At 46.4% G+C, this 19,227-nt stretch overlaps 1 protein-coding gene across 1 annotated transcript in view; it reads right to left on the bottom strand.

Moving 5' to 3' along the window:
• Positions 1-13,763: 13,763 nt before the first annotated feature.
• The window catches only part of Galnt16 (polypeptide N-acetylgalactosaminyltransferase 16), a 92,095-nt gene continuing 86,631 nt past the window's right edge, over positions 13,764-19,227 (bottom strand). Inside the window, exon 16 of the mRNA XM_032908035.1 lies at positions 13,764-14,855. The gene's annotated coding sequence lies outside the window, so the exon portion shown is untranslated. The remainder of the gene's footprint in view (positions 14,856-19,227) is intronic.

The raw sequence follows: 19,227 nt of genomic DNA, 5'->3' as shown, positions 1-19,227 counted from the left end.
AAGAGAGCGAGGAGGAGCCAAGCAGCCCCTTATATAGTGTCAGGCACGGCTGGCTGTTGCCAGGCAACTGCGGGGCGGAGCATTCCTGGCTGTTGCCAGGTAGCTGTGGGGGTAGAGCTTAGACAGACTACCAAAACCCAGGAAACAGGAGCCATGGAGGAATCCGCACAATGGCTTGCTCCTCAGTTCATGTTCCTATACAAGCCAGGTCCACCTGCCCAGGTCCTCTGCACAGTGGGCTGAGCCCTCCTACTTTTTAAATTGTCATTAATCAAGAAAATGTCCCCTAGACTTGCCTAGAGGCCAATCTGATAGACACATTTTCTCAGTTGAGGTTCCCTCTTCCTCAGTGACTAGATGGTATCAAGTTGACAAACTGACCAGCACAGAGAGGTCACCTCTTAGAACTCATGTGGGGTGAGGAGACGTACAGAGAGTGACCAGCCCAAATAGGTCGTATATGGTTACATAGGGCATACACTGAAGCCCGCAGTGTGTGACCTATTCATAACCAATACTGAACTGTCCCTCAAACCAAACTGACGCTAAATTTCCTTACCAGAGCTTTAAAATGCCACGCAAAGGAATCAGTTGATCTGCAAATAATTTCTGTGCCAAAATAAACACCAATATCTATTGAAGAAAGATGAATAAAGTAACATACCTGTCCAACACTCAAAAATTACTAGTAAGAGAAAAACTGGAAACGTTGCTCATAGCCAGAAATGAAAATCAGTCAGTGGAATCTAACCTTGAAATAACAGGGATGTGGCTACCAGACAAGGACATTAAACAGCTATTATAAATGTATAGATACTAGCTAGTATCGTTGTTTAGGGGAGACTGGAAGACGTCTAAATTTAATAATGTTGGCTTTGTTTCTGTTTTTCCAGACGGGGTTTCTCTGTATAGCCTCAGCTGTCCTGAAACTTATTTGTAGACCAAGCTAGTCTTGAACTCAGAGATCTGCCTGCCTCTGCCTCCCCAGTGCTGGAATCAAAGGTATCCGCCCTGCAATTTAATTATTTAAAAAAAAAAAGATGGAATTTCTAAAGAAAAAAATGTATATTTGAGCAGATGTGGCTCAGCTGTTAAGAGCATGAATTGCTTTTCCAAAAGGACCAGAGTTCAATTCCCAGCACCCATAATAGGCAGCTTACAACTGCCTGAAACTCCAGTTCCAAGAGATCCTATACCTCTGCCCTCTATGGATACACGCGTGCGCGCGCACACACACACACACACACACACACACACACACACACACACACACACACACGACCTATGCACACACACATAGGATTAAAAAGAAAATAAAATTGTAAATACATGTATATATGTTTTTAATGAAAACCATACTAATAGGCTACAGTTAAAAACAATGTGCCATTTCTTGAAATTTGCTGAGAGTAGGTTTTAAACTTACCCAAAGTTAAATGTTAGTTTTAAATTTAAAATTTAAAAGTTAAATTTTAAAAGTTGAATTTAAAAGTTAAATTCATATGTTAGCATTTTCATAATATATAAATTAAAACATGTTACACCTGATAATTACACATAACGTCAGTTAGATAAGCTTAAAAGTAAAATGTAATTTCAAAGCCATAGTCAGAGTGCAGTGTACTAGTTTCATTTCTGTTACCATGATTAAACATTCTGACCAAAAGAGGAAAAAGGAAGAAAAGGGCTTATTTGGTTACAGTTCCAGGACACAGCCCATCACTGAGAAAAGGCAAGGCAGGAACTTGAAGGAGGGAAGGGCTAGGGGGATCACTCAGTTGTTAAGAGGGCTTCCTGCTCTTCCAGAGGATCAGAGTTCAGTTTCCGGCACTCAGTACTTAGGGGACTCACACCTGCCTAATTCCATCTTTAGAAAATCTGATGCCCTCTTCTGGATTCTGCCAGCACCTGCACACACACACACACACACACACACACACACACACACACACACACACACACACACACACAAAGTTTTTTAAAAAATAAAATAAAAAAGTAAGACTTCCAATGCTAAGTTCAGTGACACATATAGGAATGTGGAACAATAACGCAAAGATTTGTACGGCCTCTCTGCATGGATGATATGAAAGTATGTGAATCATCTTTTTGTAAAAAAAGAAAGAAATCTTTATTTTCTAGTCTTCAAAAAGCCAGATTCTTCTTTTCACAAGATAACCATGATTAGAAAAATGGCCATCCAGGACTGAAGAGATGGCTCAGTAGTTATGACTGCTTCCTGCTTTTGCAAAGCACTCATGTTCACTCAATTAGTCTGCAGCACCCATGCAGTGGCTTACAACCCCCTGTAACTCCAGTTCCAGGGGTCAACACCCTCTTCTGCCCCCTCAGGTGCTGCACACTTGTGCTCATACATGCAACATACATACAGGCAAAACACTCAGATGTACATACATACATACATATATATATATATATGTGTGTGTGTGTGTGTTTCTATAACATATAACACATAACACACAGCATAAAACATATAACATGGGCTGGAGAGATAGCACTGACTGCTCTTCCATAAGTCCTGAGTTCTAATCCCAGAAACCACATGGTGGCTCACAACCATCTGTAATGCGATCTGATGCCTCTTCTGGTGTGTCTGAGGACAGCTACTCACAGTACGGTGTACTTACATATAATGAGTAAATAAATCTTTAAAAACAAAACAAAGCAAAAAACATATAACATGTGTGTTTATATAATATATAATATATGTATGCCTATATAATATATTATATTATATTATAGATAACATGTAATATATATATATATATATATATATCTGAAAAGTCTTCAAAGTATTTCCGTTTAACAAGAAGCTTGGCTCTCTAGAATCTAAACATTAACTGCTTTATAAAAAAGTCTACTTCTTTGCCATTTTTAGACCAAGCAGAGCCCAGCGTAAGTCAAGGCAATCTGTTCACACGTCAGGCTTCTCCCCAGGAAGCACCTTGTTATGTTATTCCCATATGCAGAATCTGATCTAATATAGTCAAACCCTGTGATACATTCCAGCATCATACTGACACAGTCATCAAGCCTTACAAGTGTACCAACAATCCCTTTGTCGCTTTCACCACAACATGAATTCTTGGTCCTACATTTCCTGCCCATGTTCTCGCAGCAGGAGCTGCAAAGGGTGAGGGAAGGAAGCATTGGCCACCATGGCTATGATAAGAATATCAGTGTCTTTCCAGTGGAAGCTGTTTATCATAAAAATTGTAACATTACATACTAATCACCTTGACTTAGCCATTCTACCATGTGAGCATGCGTATATATCTCTTTCCTTTCTTCATCCTCCTCCTCTTCTTCCTCTCTCTCTCTCTCTCTCTCTCTCTCTCTCTCTCTCTAGTTTAGGGGATCAAACACTGAGCCTTATACGTGATAGAGCACAAGGTTGTACAAAAGCATTTTTTTTAAAAAAATGATTTATTTATTTAATGTATGTGAGTACACTGTTAATCCCTTCAGACACATCAGAGGAGGACATCGAATCCCATTACAGATGGTTGTGAGTCGCCATGTGGTTGCTGGGAATAGAACTCAGGACCTCTGGAAGAGCAGTCAGTGCTCTTAACTGCTGAGCCATCTCTCCAGCCACAAAAGCATTTTTAACAAACATTGATTTTGGAGTTTTGAGACAGAGTATCACATATCCATGGCTGGCCTCAAACTCACTACGTAGCTATAGATGACCTCGAGCTTCTGATCCCCGAGTACTGGGATTACAGGTGTGCCACCATACAGGATTTGATTTTTTGTTTTGTTTTGTTTTTTTCTGAAACACGGTCCTGCTATGTCGCTTAGGCTCAGGAAGACCTTCGTCATCTTACTCCATGGCTGCAACCACAGGTATACGCTGCAACCCACAGCTCCAATATATTCAATTCCTGTTTCTCAATTTTTAAAAGTTCTCAATTCAAAAAATAGTAAAGATTCTCAGATAAAATCAGAGATAATCGACTGCCGGCATGGACTATATGAGATCAAAGGAACCTCTGCAGGCCAGGTCGAGAAAACAGATGCATACTTAGCAGTCAGTGCACACGGCATCGCAGACGGGAACCATATGGATAAATAGGAGAGCCTCTTGTGTTTTGAATCTTATTTCCTACTTGTGTGTACACAGGTGTGTGCAGGTGCATGTGCCTGTGCATGCACAGGTAGAGGTCAGAGGTCAGCACTGACTGCCTTCTTCTATCCCTCTCCATCTCACTGTTCCATATAGAGTCTCTCACGGAATCCTCACTGGTTGGCTAGACTGGCTGGCCAGCCAGTGCAGGGATCCCCTTGCCCCTGCCTCCCGGCACTGGAATTCCATGTGCGCTGACATGCTTTTTTTCTTTTTAACTCAGGTGCTGACAATCTAAACCCAGATCTTCATGCTTTTTCAGCGAGCATTTTCCCCACTGAGCTATCTCCCTAGCATTTATTTTTAATGTAGTTGATAAAACATTCATCTAACCTGGCCAGGCGGCACATGACTTTAATCCCAACACTCAGGAGGCAGAGGCAGGTGAAACTCTGGGAGTTGGAGGCCAGCCTGGTCTACATGGCAAGTTTCAAGACAGCCAGGATTATATAGAGAAACCTTATTTTAAAACATCACCACTTAAAATAAAAACATACTGTGGGGTTTATAACAAGCAAGGAGGCATGTATGACAGCATAGCCATGGGTACAGCCCAGCTGCTAGAGTGCTTGCCTCCCCAAGCATAAGCCCTGAGTTCAATCTCTGTCACCATATAAACTATGTGTGATGACATCATATAATCCTAGTGCTTGGGAAGTTGAGGCAAGAAGATCAGATGTTCAAGGTCATCCTCAGCCACAGGGAATTTGTGGCCATCATGAGCTACATTAGACCCTGCTTCAGAAATCAAACTTAAAATCAAACAACAACAAAATCTACATGTAATTACTCCTGAGGAGATTTGACAGGCACTTAGTCTAAATATTTAACTTCTGGGCCTGAGGTGAGGTCAAACGTTCTACATTTTGCAAAACTTCCAGGTGGCTGTACTTTGAGTAACAAGGGACCCCACATGATGCAGCTTTGTGAGGTAACAGAAGAAAGTGCCTGGTACATTTAGATGCACAGTGATTAGTGACTAGAGGGAGCAAAACATGACAAGGCACAGGTTCAGCTACGAAAACAGAATGGGGAAGAGCATAAACTTTAGTACCAGGTGCTACACATGGTTGGGGGCAGAGGTATTGGCATGGGCAGAGAAGACAAGGAAACAGGAGACTTGCACATTATAGAAAGGTCAGCCAAACAGTAGGCCAGCCCCTCAGATGAGTGACAGGGTGGAGTGGCTGAGAGTCTGAGGTCATCAGGACATTTGAGAGATAACAGGGTTAGAAGAAGCTAGCTCATGATCCAGTGGCTCTGTGTGTGTGTGTGTGTGTGTGTATGTGTGTGGTGTGGTGTGTGGCCATGATGGGAACCTTCGGGGAGTCATTTCCTAGTGATTTACTCTTCTGTCTACTCCAATTTGGAGCTTGAGTCATAAGCCATCTCTAAGAAAGATGTTTTATCTTTGAGGACAGCAGCAAGCCTTCCTGCTACATTTGAGGGCCTGTGTGAGCTCATCCTGCACACACCTTTCTCTTTTATAATTATATACTTGCTTGCACTGGATGCCAGATTCCAGACATATTGTGGAAAGGTTGGTCTAAAAGCCTCTTCTGTGCCAAACGTAATTTGCTTTATGCTTCTCGAGAGAACAGGGAGAAGCTAACAAGAACTGATTACATCACTTTAACTGAGACAGGCCCTGGGTCCTTGTCAAGAGATGTTTGAATTTAAGGCCTCTAGACTGTAATTTGGGAGAAATGGGATAGATCATGGTTTTTTTCTTAGAAGCCTGTGGCTGGAGAGCTGCCATGGTTATGCTAACTCCCACCTCAACCTACAGGCTTTGGTTTGAGAATACCTGCCCTGCCTCGGGGCTCCAGGCTTAGCCAGCTACATTGCTTCTGAGGTCTCAGAAAAAGAAAGTGTAAGTGAGTCTTCCACTGTTTGCTCCAGGGTGAATAGGCAGATACCCAGCAACACTGGGGCCTTCCCCTCAGTGGCCTTGATCATGTCAGAGACTACTTTGCCTTTGACCCTTCATGAGGTCACAGTTGGAAGCCTGTGGAAACACAGTCACCATTTCCACTGTGATGTGGTTCCAGGAAGGGCTGTCACTTACCCAGTCATTACTCTAGTCCCAGTGGCAGGTCGCAGATGACAGAGGAGTGTTAGTGGGAGACTTGAGGTGCTGGTACTGAAAGGCTATTGAGAACAAACACTGCCATGACTGAGGAACTGCTGTGGCTCTAAGAGGTCTAAAATTAAAAAGCTTGATGTCCCCAGAGTCAGGCCTTCTGAACACGTTCAAGATTTTTGGGTCAGTGGTTCTCAACCTGTGGGTCATGACCCCCTTGAAGTTGCATAGCACTTCTTTACATTACGTTTATAACAGTAGCTAAATTACAGTTATGAAGTGGCAACGAAATAATTTTATGGTTGGTTCCACAACATGAGAAACTGTATTAAAGGGTTGCAACATTAGGTAGGTTAGGAACCTCTGATTTGGACTAAGAAATAGTCTCTTTCTTTTGTGTGAAAGTCTGTGCTTGCCCCTCACATAACTGTGTACACCAGACCTGTGTGGCCCGTGTGACAAAAGAGCATTTCTGTGGTCTCACTGGCTGTTACCGTGCGGCTAACTGTAGACAATGGAATCGTGCAGTTGATATAAGAGTCTGGGTCATTTTTTTTTTTTTTTTTTTTTTTAGGAGCTGGGGACCGAACCCAGGGCCTTGCGCTTGCTAGGCAAGCGCTCTACCACTGAGCTAAATCCCCAGACCCCGAGTCTGGGTCATTAACAGGCCTCAACAGGGGGTTGGTGACCCACACAGCAGCTAGAGCATTCTGTCCTAGAGCCACTCAGACTTTCCCTCAGAGACCACCTTCTCCAGGCCAGTGAGTGGTTTTCTGAGCAGCTGTCCTGTAGGTCTGGTATGTGCCAAAAGGTTTAATAGAAACATGGGGTTTGGGGTTTTCGAGACAATTCAAGGAGTGAAAAGCACAGTACCTAAGGTTGTACCCCCTAATCTACTGAAGGCCAGATGCGGTAGTGTGTGTGTCTAGAATCCAAGCTCCTATGAAGAGAGATAAAGATGTAAGACTCTGGAAGCTCACAGGCCTGCCCGCAAGCCTGACGCACACAAGCAAGACCGTTTCAAACAAGGTAGAAGGTGAGGATCAACAGCCAAAGTCGTCCTCTGACTTCCACGTGTTGTGGCACGCACATGTCCACACACATATCACTATATCATACACACATACATCCACTCAAAGAGAAGGAGGGAAGAAGGGAGGAGGCTTTCATCTGTGGAGAGGCTTTGACCCTCTGTGCCGACATCTCTCTGCTTGGGCTCTACCCTGCCATCCCCCCCACCTCACCCCTCATCTTGCTTGGGGTCACTCCCGCATGGTCATCCTGCTAACCCTATCCATTCACCCAGGTGACTTCACATTCCTGTGACAGCCATCAAATGGCAGCTAGGCTACTTCCCCTTCCCTTTCACCTCCATGATGTGAGCCTTCTGAGCCACCCTCACACAGCTCTCAGGCTCCCAGGCTGTTGTGCCTTATACTGTGGTAACCGTGCTACTGAGGAAACACCTCAGCAAGGAGTGTGAAAGGATTCCTACCGCCATCATCTTGCCACTGCCTCTTAGAAGCCTGGACCCTCCAGCAACCCAGCTTCAGAGATAGGAATCACTTTTCAACGTGCCAGGAGGCCGGGCTAAAACCCTGCTTTGGTTCCCTACTATACTATGTCACAAGGGCTTTAAGTTGAAAATGTCGCCAATCGCATTGGTACGATCCCACTGCGGCCGGCTGTCTCCATTGCCTCCTGTGTTGTTTTGCTTCTGGCCCAGCATCCTGAGAGGCATTGAAGCCAAGAGAGAAGGCAGCCCCTGCATCAGGTTGCCTCAGGATGAAGGTTCATATCTTCTTCCTTTTTAAAGGCTTAATAACAGTGATGCGGTTATTAACATTTTTATTGTCTTTCACATTCACTTATTGTGCGTGTGGATGCGCGTCTTCGTGTTGCATGTGAGAGACCAGTTCTTGGGTTCAGACTCCATCTTAGAGAACTCCATCTTAGGGTTCGCTCCTAAGGCTGGACTCTCTAGTACCAGTTTCCAGGTTACTCCCCAACAAATCTGCACCTCCAGGTTACATGCCGGCCCCTGGAACTTCACTTCCTAACAACCACCAATCAAGAGAAAAGCAGAAGCTACGTTTACGGTTTGGTTCCCAGCACCAGCCAGTTATGTTAAAGGGCAAATCGAGTTCCGTAATGGCTCCCCAGTCAGATGTGTGCCATGTTGGATATCCCCTTCCTCCCTCCCATCCTGCTACACCAGAGATGGTGCTGTGGCCCAAGCCCGAGCTTGAATAAAGACCCTGGTGCGATGGCATCGGAATCGGTTTCTTGGTGGTCTTTTGGGGTTCCAGAACGCTGGACTGGCCCAACACGCGTGATGCCATGCTTGTTGAGGTCAAAGAACAACAGAACAACTTACAGGGCTCAGTTCTCTCCCTCCATCATCTGGGTCCCTGGGGACCAAACTCAGGTTGTAAAGCTTGGAGGGAGGCGTCTCTACCAACCGAGCCGTCTTGCTGGACCCTTGCTGCCGTTTTTATGTGATATAAGACCCAGGGCAAGCACTTTACCACCGAGTCATATCCCTGCCCCACTATGATTGTTATTTGTTTGGGGTTTGCTCCAAAAAACTCTATGGAGGTATAGCTGAAACAGGAGTAGTCATAAACCGATAATTACCGGCAGCAGGTGATAGGTACTAATCGAGGTTTTTTTCCCTATACTTGAGATTTCTCATCTTTTAAAGATTTATTTATTTATCATGTACACTGTAGCTGCCTTTAGACACACCAGGCGAGGCATCTGATCTCATTACAGATGGTTGTGAGCCACCATGTAGTTGCTGGGATTTGAACTCAGGACCTCCGGAAGAGCAGTCAGTGCTCTTAACCACTGAGCCATCTCTCTGGCCCAGAGATTTCCCATCTTGACACCTTTCAGAAGGTAAAAAGGATTAACTATGAACTTGTGTCAGCCTTGACTTCCACAGACCTGGGCTTTATTTACATAGCCTCCCGCTTACTCTCCTCCCCTCTGTCCCCGCTAGAAGCCTACCAAGATGGAGGGGTGCTGTTTTCTCAGAGCAGTGCCTATTTAAGCCACAAAAAAGAGCTTTTGTGTTAGAGGTTTCTTTCTTTGTGTAATTAGGTTCTTGCTATGTAGCCCGGGCTAGCCTTGACCTTGCTGTCCTCTGGCCTCAGCCCCCTGAGTGCTGAGGTGACAGGTATGTGCCACTATACCCGAGAAAGGGAGCTTTTCTCTGGATCATTTCGCTGCTTGCAGGAGGAGCTCTCAGGAAGCTCAGATGGCTGCTGTGTCAGCTAGCCATCCTACAGGACTGGGAGGCAGCAGGGGGATTTTTGGCGCCACTGAAGCTGCATTTCTGATCCACTCACACGCCTCACGCAGGGCTCCGAATCAAGCCAGCACTTTGAGCTAAACCCTGGTGATATTTGAAAGCTGTGTACTCCCCTCCTTAAGACTGCTTCTATCCGGACACAGCGCCTGGTGGAAGGGACACTCCCCGTTCTGATGTGATAGCTGCACAGCACCAGCTTTTATGTATGTATGACACCCAGTCTCAAGCCTCTCCATGTGTGTCCCTGGTCTTCTGTGGGCTGGGCAGGACACGATCACACAGGGGACCCTAGAGAACTGCTGTTGAGACAGAGGACCTATTGATGTGATAGTTGATAGTGAAAATGTCATCCTAACTTTAGATCATTCCTAACAGCCACCAGTCTCTGGGGTGACTGGTGATTTGCAAAAGTGGGTTTTTTGTCTGAGACTAACAATTGATTATACCATCCCACAGGTCCCAAGGACGGAGCACCGGAGGCCAAGGACAGAGATGTTTCTCATGTAGATTAGCTGACAGCTTTTCTCCGTGACATCACCCCTTACCTTGAAAGCAGGCTGAGCCCATCATCCTCATCCCTGCTGAGTCCACCTAAAGCAGCTCTCTCTGTTTCCTAGGGGTGGCAGTCAGCAGCCGAGCAGGGTGGGAGGCTTCATTTCTCACTTTCTCCTTGTCCTACAGGCCAGCAAGTCATTCATCTTACATTGAGACAGGGCTGGGACCTCTGGGGCGACCAGGTGAATAAGTCCCCAGTCCCCAGGCCCACCCTTGGTTCTTACACATCTTCCTGTTTGGCCTGTCATCACTATGCCAGTGCCTTGGCTCAGGCCTTCATCGTTCCCAACAGCCCGTTTCCTAGTCGATCACTCTTCCTCAAGGTAGCTGTGTCCTCTAGTCAGTCACCGTTCTCTTGTCACAAAGTGACCAAACCCCAAACAAGGGGAGGGGCTCGTTTGACTTCTGTAACCAAACTTGAACCTGAGCATGACTGGGGCTGAGGGATCCATGGAACCAGGGGTGCAGCCTTTTCATGAAAAGGTCTCCATTTCCCTGAAGCAGTAGTTCACTCTTCCCACAGATCAGCTTCTTCCTCTTGATGAGGAACATGGTTGTCCTCAGTTGTACCATTTGTGTGTGTACCTATGTGAATGTTCATGTGTGTACGTACAAGCTGCACATGCACATGTGAACATGTATGTGGAGAGGCCAGAGGTAGGCATTGGATGTCTTTCTCAAGCACTCTCTACTTTATTTTTTGAATTTTATTTTTTATTTATTTTTGAGACAGTCTATTATATAGCCTGGACTGGCCAGGAACTCACTATATAAACCAAAATGGCCTTCAACTCACAGAAATCTGCCAGCCTTTGCCTCCTGAGTGTACTGACTCCCAGCTCTATTTATTTATTTCAAAATGTACTTATTTATTATGTGTGGTGGGAGGGGCACATGAAACTTGGAGGAGTCTGTTCTCCTATCATGAAGGGCCTGGGGATTGAACTTGGGTCATCAAGATTGGCAGCAGAGGTCTTTACATGGTGAGCCTTCTCACCAGCCTATGCTATTTTTGAGACAGGGTCTCTCACTATACCTGACATTCATTGATTCAGGGAGGCTGGCCAGCAAACTCCAGGGATCATCCTCGTGTCTCCACATCTCTCCCCCAGTACTCTGCATACCACTGCTCCTTGATTTTTAGTGAGTGGTGGGATCTGAACTGAGGTCTTTGTGTTTACACAGCAAGCACTTTACAGACTGAACCATCTCCTCAGCCCAACTATTCCACTGTTATCTGGCCATGACTGGTTCACACCTGTGATGGCACTGGAGAGGCAGAAAATGGAAGACCCTGAGCTTGGGGGCAACCTGTGCTACATTAAGAGACGAAGCAACATTATCCCTTTTAAAAGATTGACTCAAGCACAAGGCCCTGGGTTCGGGTCCCCGGCCCGGGGGAAAAAAAAAAAAAGATTGACTCAAGCCAGTATGTCTGTTTAATCCCAGCACTTGAAAGGCAGAGAGGTAGACAGGTCTCTGAGTTCAAGGGCGATCTGGTCTACACAGCAAGTTCAGGGCTTGTCTCAACTCCCACCCCAGACCCCACAAAAAAAGGGAAGAGTGGGAGGTAAGAGACCTAAGTGGAGGCCCAGAAATGTTAAGTTTAAACAAAGAACGAGGCCTGGGGATGAAACACATGGTGAACTGCAGCTGCTGGGGGTCACCGGTCCTGCTACATTCTTTTCTGCACTCAGGAGATACCGTTTCCTAGCAACCCTCCCACCCGAGTGGCCACGCCAGAGCAGTTGGCGGCCTTGGCACCTAAAACAAACCAATCATTTTAAAAGTCAGCTTCCCCATCAACCTCTTACCCAATCATGTAATGCCAAGGCTGAGCAGCCCCTGCTTGAGGGTTGTTTTCCTTTAAAAACCTCTTCCCCTAGACCTCGGTCGGCTTTCCTATCCTATTGCATCAGGAAGGTTTGTAGTCCAAGCTCTCGAGCTTGAATAAAGACTCTCATGTACTTGCATCGGAGTTGTGGTTCCTGGTGGTCTCTTTGGGTCTTTGTAATCTGGGCACGACAGAGGGAAGTTTGTTTGTTTTAAAGACTATTCAAGTAAAAATTCCTAAGGAAGTGTTCTAATTGGGTCACCTCAGGTCACATGACCCATGGAAAAAAGAGGCTCCACTTTATCCTAGTTTTAGCTGTTTTGTGCCCTAACCCTACCCAGCCTCACAGAGCACATACTGCAGAGTGGAGCATCCTCTTGCTGCCCCACCTGCACTCCTGAAAGCCCATTCATTGTTTTACAACCTAAGACAACTCGTTTAATCAAATGAACTGAAACTTTGGAGACTTCTGCCCCCTCGCCCACCCTTGGTGTGATAGAGTTGTGGTTTGGGGCTTTATAAACTTTTCTTACTGTAAGGGTCAGTAGAGAGTTCTTTCTGGTGTGAGCCTGTTCTCTGACACTGAGAATTAAGGGGCACTGACTGGCATTCTCCTGTGGTCACATCTGTGCGGTAGGCAGTCTCTAACAACCTCCTTAGGGATCCATCCCTTAAATGGTGGCACACCCTGTGCAAAGCCTTAATAAGGGTGGATTTGCTAATAAAGTTACTCCTAATAAGTAAAAGACATCAGAGGTCATGGAGTCGTCTCCTAGTCCAGAGTGTTAGAAAAGCAATGGCTTCCACCCTAAGTGTTCTCTCTCCTAAATTGTTCACTCTGGGACACCAAGCTGCCATGTTGCAAGAGGGCCCTTACACAGAGGGCCATGCCAACAAGCATAGACCCAGATCAACAGCTGGAACTTGAGCATTCAGGGGTTCCTCTAAGCCTGAGGTCACCGAGACTTGAAAGATGAGAAAAAGCCAGCAGGTGGGGTGGGGATCTGCTGTGTGAGGGTCCTAACTGTGGTTAAGGTATGTGTGTGTGTGTGTGTGTGGGGGGGTGTTTCCTGGAGTCTGAAAGATCAGCAGAGCAATGGAAGAGAAAGTAGTCCAGGATAGAATCGGGGCAGGAGGGTGTGAACTGAGCACTGTAGAGGTCAAATAGGGAACCCTGTGGGGATAGGATTTGATGTATTCCACTCTGCCACTTATCCTGCCAGGCCAGTGCCAGCCTCAGCAGGCCTTGCATGAATAATTCACCTGGAAGGAGATGCCCTGGTGACTCCTTCCCCCAGAACCGGCATCGAAAGCCAGTTCCTGCCCAAGGAGTCCACCCCACCCCTCTAGGTCACCTTCCTAGTTACACACCCCCACCATTCTGCTTCATTTTCTCCATCCATATCTCAGAGCAATCCTGTTTTGTCTTCTAGCACACTGTTTTTTCTGTCCCTCTAGGGTACATGCGTCTGGCAGCCAGGGGCCTTGCCTGTATTGTCTACTGCTGTCTTTGTGCCCAGAGTAGTGCTTGGTATTCACCAGGTAATAGGCATGTATCGTTTTATTACTTTACCTACAGGCTTTGAACGTCTCTCATATATCGGAGCCAGTACCGTGTACCAGGACATAGCAGATGTGCATTCAGCCTGGGGCCTTGCCTCGGGGCTGGCTTGTGCAGATTGGAGGGCTGATGCTGAGTAAGAAGGTCCCACACTCGGCTTGATTCTACGTATGTCTAGCCTGCATGCCTGTGCACATATGTGTGTGGGTGCATACGCCCATGTATGAACACGCAGATGGAGGTAAGAAGTAGATATCCAGTGCCTCTTTTGAGTAATCTTCACTTTATTTACTAAACATGCTCTCCCTGAATCCAGAGCTCCTTGTCTTGCTAGCCAGGCTGCCCTGAGGTCCTCTTTCTCTGGCTCTGATGGCTGGAATTGCAGGGCGGTAGCCAGGCCTCACGAACTTTGTGCGAGTACTGAGCATCCGAATTCAGTTCTTGTGCTGGCTGGGTCAGCACATTACTCACTGAGCCATCTCCCAGGCCCACTTTGGATTTTGTTTGGGGAGGGGTAAGGGGGGGATAAAAGCTCATAATTTTACTGTCTTCATAAGAAAATCAACTTAGACCTGGATCCCTTTCTCTTCTCATCACCTCCCAGCTCAAACGCACGCATCTCTTACTAGCCAGCGTTCCGGCCAGCGTTCCTTAGGTCCGCAGTTGCACTCAGCACCATCTTCTTGGTCGTTTTAGCCTTTTCATGGAAAATAGACTTGGTCTGCCCACCACAGCCGCTCTGTTTCCTGTCATAATGCTGTTTTCCCTGGGCAGACAGAGGACCCTTGTCCTTCTTGTACCGTGTCACCTTGCGGGGCTGGCGCTTCCTACATTTCTTGCAGAATATCTAGCGGGCCTCAGGAATGTTCGAGGGAGCGATATCAGCTCAGAAGGCCCACTTTAGATTACTAAAGTCACACTCCACGGCCTCTAAAGCTCTGCTCATCCCACTCTGACTCTCACTGCCAGAGAGCTTGCCACACGGTCACATTGCAACAGTTGAGGCCTGTTCAGAGAATAATCTTACAGAATTGTTTTAATACTTAAAGACTTGTAAAGAATCTGTGTTTTTCGGAGATGGTATAGTTTAAGAATAAATTCTGGGAATCTGATATCTTTGGATTCCAGCCCCAGCCCTTTCCTGGATGTGTGACCTTGAGTGTCACAAACACTGTCTCTGAGTCTGGACTTCATTACAAGTGGAGATGAGCACAGAGTCCAGTCCATTGAGTCTCTGTAGAGTTAGATAAACTGACACTATAGGCAACCAGAGAGGGTCCTGGGCATCCAAAAGGCAGGTTCTCTCCGCCATCCATCCACCCCTTTCTTTGCCTGTTTCCTCTCTCCTGTGCACTCCTGGGATGGAAAATCTGGGTCAATGTGAGTTGCTGCTTAAGTGAGAGGAATATTGACGAGAAAAACTTAGGAGTTATAGCCTTCGGGAAAGCAATAACACTTCACTTAAAAATTGCTTGAGCGAATTTGACTGTGGACATTTGCAATTTGTATGCAAATAAATGAGACTTCTCTGTCCTGAGCTGAGGCTTCGCCCTGGGCAAAAGCTTGCAGAAGGCCCCTGCTGGGGCAGAAACCTCTGTGAGCTTCCCTCTGCTGCCACTTAAAGAAAAGTCTTCTCCACAGCCTTAGCCCTTTACGGAGTTTATTAGTCTGTCAGACAGCTAACCAGTCAGGAGGCCGTTCTCGCATGGGCTTTCCACGTCTCCTCTGCCATGTGAGCCACACACTTGCACTCATTGTCTGTTTAATCAGGTACTGATTGAGCATTAACCTGCAAGTGCTGAGTCTCCTGCTCTTGATGAAAACGAATTTGCACTGGGTCAAACCTCATCTGATTTCATGAAAGGCCAAGTCAATAGGCAAATTAGAGGAAGAAGCAGAGAACACGCCGGTCTGTGTCCCCAAACTTTAGCTCACAGAGTCAGAGGAGGAATGAAGTTTTATTGTATGCATGCCCATTCATTCATTCATTCATTCATTCATTCATTCATTCATTCGTTCAGACGTCTGTCCATCCATCCGTCCAGCCAGCCAGCCAGCCAGCGAGTATTTATTGAGTATCTACTGTGTGCCCGGCACCATACTAGATGCTGTGGACATCTGTCTTCATGGAGTTTGTAATTCAGTGGAAATAAAAAACAAACAAACAGAGCTGGAGAGATGGCTCAGCGGTTAAGAGCACTGACTGCTCTTCCAGAGGTCCTGAGTTCAATTCCCAGCAACCACATGGTGGCTCACAACCATCTGTCATGAGATCTGATGCCCTCTTCTGGTGTGTCTGAAGACAGCTACAGTTTACTCATATACATGAAATAAATAAATCTTTTTTTTTCTTTTCTTTTTTTTTCCGGAGCTGGGGACCGAACCCAGGGCCTTGTGCTTGCTAGGCAAGTGCCCTACCACTGAGCTAAATTCCCAACCCCAAAATAAATCTTTTAAAACAAACAAAACACCTTCAGGCAGTTCTAATAAAACCTTGACTCAAGATGAAAAGGCAGACAGTCAGGGAGCCCCCTCTCCCACAGGTCCCCTAAACTACACGACAAGGAATAGAGAAGACAAAGCTCATGGAGCACCTTCTATTTATCATTTATTTTTGAGAAAAGGTCTCACTATGTGTAGCCCTGGTTAGCCCGGAGACCAGGTTGGCTTCACACCTGTGGGTGGTCCATCCAGTCTCTGCCTCCCAAGTGCTAGGATTACAGAGGATTATGGATAAATCCCACCACGCCCAATCAGTACTCAACATCTTCTTAGAAGGATCCATCCTGCTCTACACAGGGCCTCATGCATCCATTCATTCATTCACAAATATTTATTTTAGAATCGCATCCTGGTGGTCTGGGTGTGAACGAGGCAAATACTTCCACTTCTAAGAACAATGTTTATCTTTGGGTATCAGGTTCCCCTTTTCTGCATTTTCTTTAACTCACTTTTAAATGTCACCTAATCTCATAATCTCCAAGAATCTCTGGCAGAGCTCTGGCTAAGATCACAGCCTCTTTTCTTCGTTCCAGGTTACTAGGGACCCAAGCATATGAGGCAGGGATGTAGAGAGAGCTCCGCTCCGAAGACCCCAAATGAAGACCCTCCCTGCCTTTTCCTCTTCCTCCCAGCCTCCATATTTTGAGGATATTCAAGATCTGGTTGGAATAAAGTCCACTGACCAACTTCTCTTGCTTCCCAAAGATAAAAGCAATAGTCTGAAAAAGCTTTCTTAGTCAGATTGCAATGGCTAGCTCAGGGCTGAAGTGGATGCCAGGGCTCCTACATCTTCTATTGCTAGGGGACCTCCACCCTCTTGGGCTACTGTGCTTGGGCTTCGAGGCCTTACCCTAATGTCTGGGGAAGATCTTAGGCAGCTAGAAAGTCCAAACTTTGTGGTTAGCAGCTCTGCCACACTCCCGGGTCTGCTGTACAGTCTTTCTAGCATAGCGGGCCTGCAGGACATTGTCCTGCTTTATCTGCCTCTGTGCCATGCCCATTTTGGGGTCCTGTGTGAGAATACTGAGGTTCAAATACCACCAGACGGCTAGGCCAGAGCTGCAGGGATTGTTCATTTCAATGTGGCCGGACGTCCCCAAGATCCAATCTGGTGGTCTCATATTAAAACATCCAGGAAATACCTGGGAGGGACACATTCGGGTCTCACCAAGTGAAAGTAAGTCCAGGTGACTGGTGGGAAGACAGAGCCCAGGTACTTGGTGCACACTTTGCGTGACCCCACTATGTTCCACGAAGCTCCTCATTCCCCACAGGTCCGATCACAAACTAGCGTTTGCAGACAGAGATGCTTAATCCCAGAAGCCCAGCTAAGGAAAAGCAATCTTGCTGTGTGAAGCTGGGTCCTCAGGAATGAATCGCTCAGGGGTTTCGCCCTTGTGAGCTTTTAGAAGGTCCTGATGTCAGTCAGTGAGACTGCCAGCAGCTGCTTCTGTCCCTTGGCCAGGGACCCCATGTCCTCAGGTCTGGCCTGTTTATTCTCTGTGTGTCTGGGTGTTTCAGCCTCTCTCTCCACTTGCTTCTGCGTAGAATACCATTCTCAGCATCAGCCAGGTCAGGAGATGGGATGAGGGATATCAGGTGGGTGTTGGTGTGAGGGAACGTAAGTTTTGTGTTGGGTTTCAGTGTCCCCAACATCTGGGCAACAGCACGAAAGTTCCAGAGTTGATGTGAACTCAAAACCAAGACATGAAAAGCATCAGGGCAGTAAAGAGTGAGTGCTTTGGGTCAGATTTTGTTTGTTTTAGACTAAGGTCAGCCCAGGCTGGCCTTGAATCTAAAAGGCTCCTCCTGCCTTAACCTCCTATCATAGTTTTAAGAATCTTAAATTTTTAACTTATTTTTGTTTGCATGCATATGTTTGGCATATTCTGGGATTAAGCATCTCTATCTGTCCTCTATCTCAGAGGACAATTTGGAGAAGTTGGTTCTCTCCTTCCACCATGAGGGACCTGGAACTTTTAAGTCAGGTCAGTCGGTTTGAGAGCAAGTGCTTTTATTATCTGTGAATCCATCTTGCCATCCCAGATTTCATGATTTGAGCACTGAATCTACCTTCTGTGAACTGGGTAACCATTAAAAAAATTTAAAGATTTTATTTGTTTTTATTTTATGTGTACATTAGTGTTTTGCCTGCATGAGTAACTGTTCGCTGTGTACATGTAGTATCTGTGGAGGCCAGAAGAGGGTACCAGATCCTCCAGTTCTGCGATTCCAGTTCACAGAGGGCTGTGAACCACTCTGTGGGTACCGAGAACCAAACCTAGGTTCTCTGCAAGAACAGCCAGTGCTTTAACCACTGAGTCGTGTCTCCAGACCACACTGGGTAATCTTGAGCAAGTGTGTTAGCATCTCTGGAAGTCATTTCCTACTTGGTGAATGTTGTGACCTCAAAGAGTCGTGGAAAGGAACAAGAAAGTTAAAATGTGTGTCTCTCCATTATGTCCAGAAAACAGCAGGACAGCTCTGCAGGCGGTGGGGGGAGGAGCCATAGAAAGGACCCACCGTGTAACTTACTAAAGCTGGTGCTACGGCACTGATTCCTTGATTAATGGATCTTTGGGGTGGAAGCTTCTCTAGAAGGAAGGCAGCCACATGTGGCTGATGCTGGCTAAGAGACTCATAAATCACAGACAGAAATGCTGGCACGTGGTAGCCGGCTCAATGGCAGCCCTCAGCCTGGCCTCACCCCACCCCTGCTTCAGAGGGATTCATCACTGCCTAAGCTCTGTGGCAGGCATCCTGCTTAGCCTATGTAAGGCCACACCACAGGCCCTGAACCTTCTGCTCCAGGCTGTGACCCATAACTTCTAGTCAGGATATCAGAACACATCTGGGACATCAAACCAGCTTACTCAAAAAGGAGCAGGCAAGCTGGGTACCGTGGCTCCAGCATGTAATGCCAGCTCTTGGAAAGTGGGAGCCGGAGTTCAAGGTCATCCTTGGCTACGTGGCAAGTTGAAGTCAGCCTAGGCTGTATGAAACATTACCAAAACAAACAAAAAAAAATCAAAATCAAAACAAACCATAGAAGCATGCCTCAGGGTCTTGCTGAGGCAGCCGGGCATGGTGGCAGCATGTCTTTAATCCCAGCACTGGAGGCAGAGAGGCAGAGACAGAGACACAGAGAGAGACAGAGAGAGAGAGAGAGAGAGAGAGAGAGAGAGAGAGAGAGAGAGAGAGGCAGAAGGGGTGGAGAGAGAGGCAG

The sequence above is a fragment of the Rattus rattus genome, chromosome 7, assembly GCF_011064425.1.
Source record: "Rattus rattus isolate New Zealand chromosome 7, Rrattus_CSIRO_v1, whole genome shotgun sequence".
NCBI classification, from domain to species: domain Eukaryota; kingdom Metazoa; phylum Chordata; class Mammalia; order Rodentia; family Muridae; genus Rattus; species Rattus rattus.
Note: the sequence above shows the minus strand (reverse complement) of the source record. Positions and strands in the feature narration are given on the sequence as shown.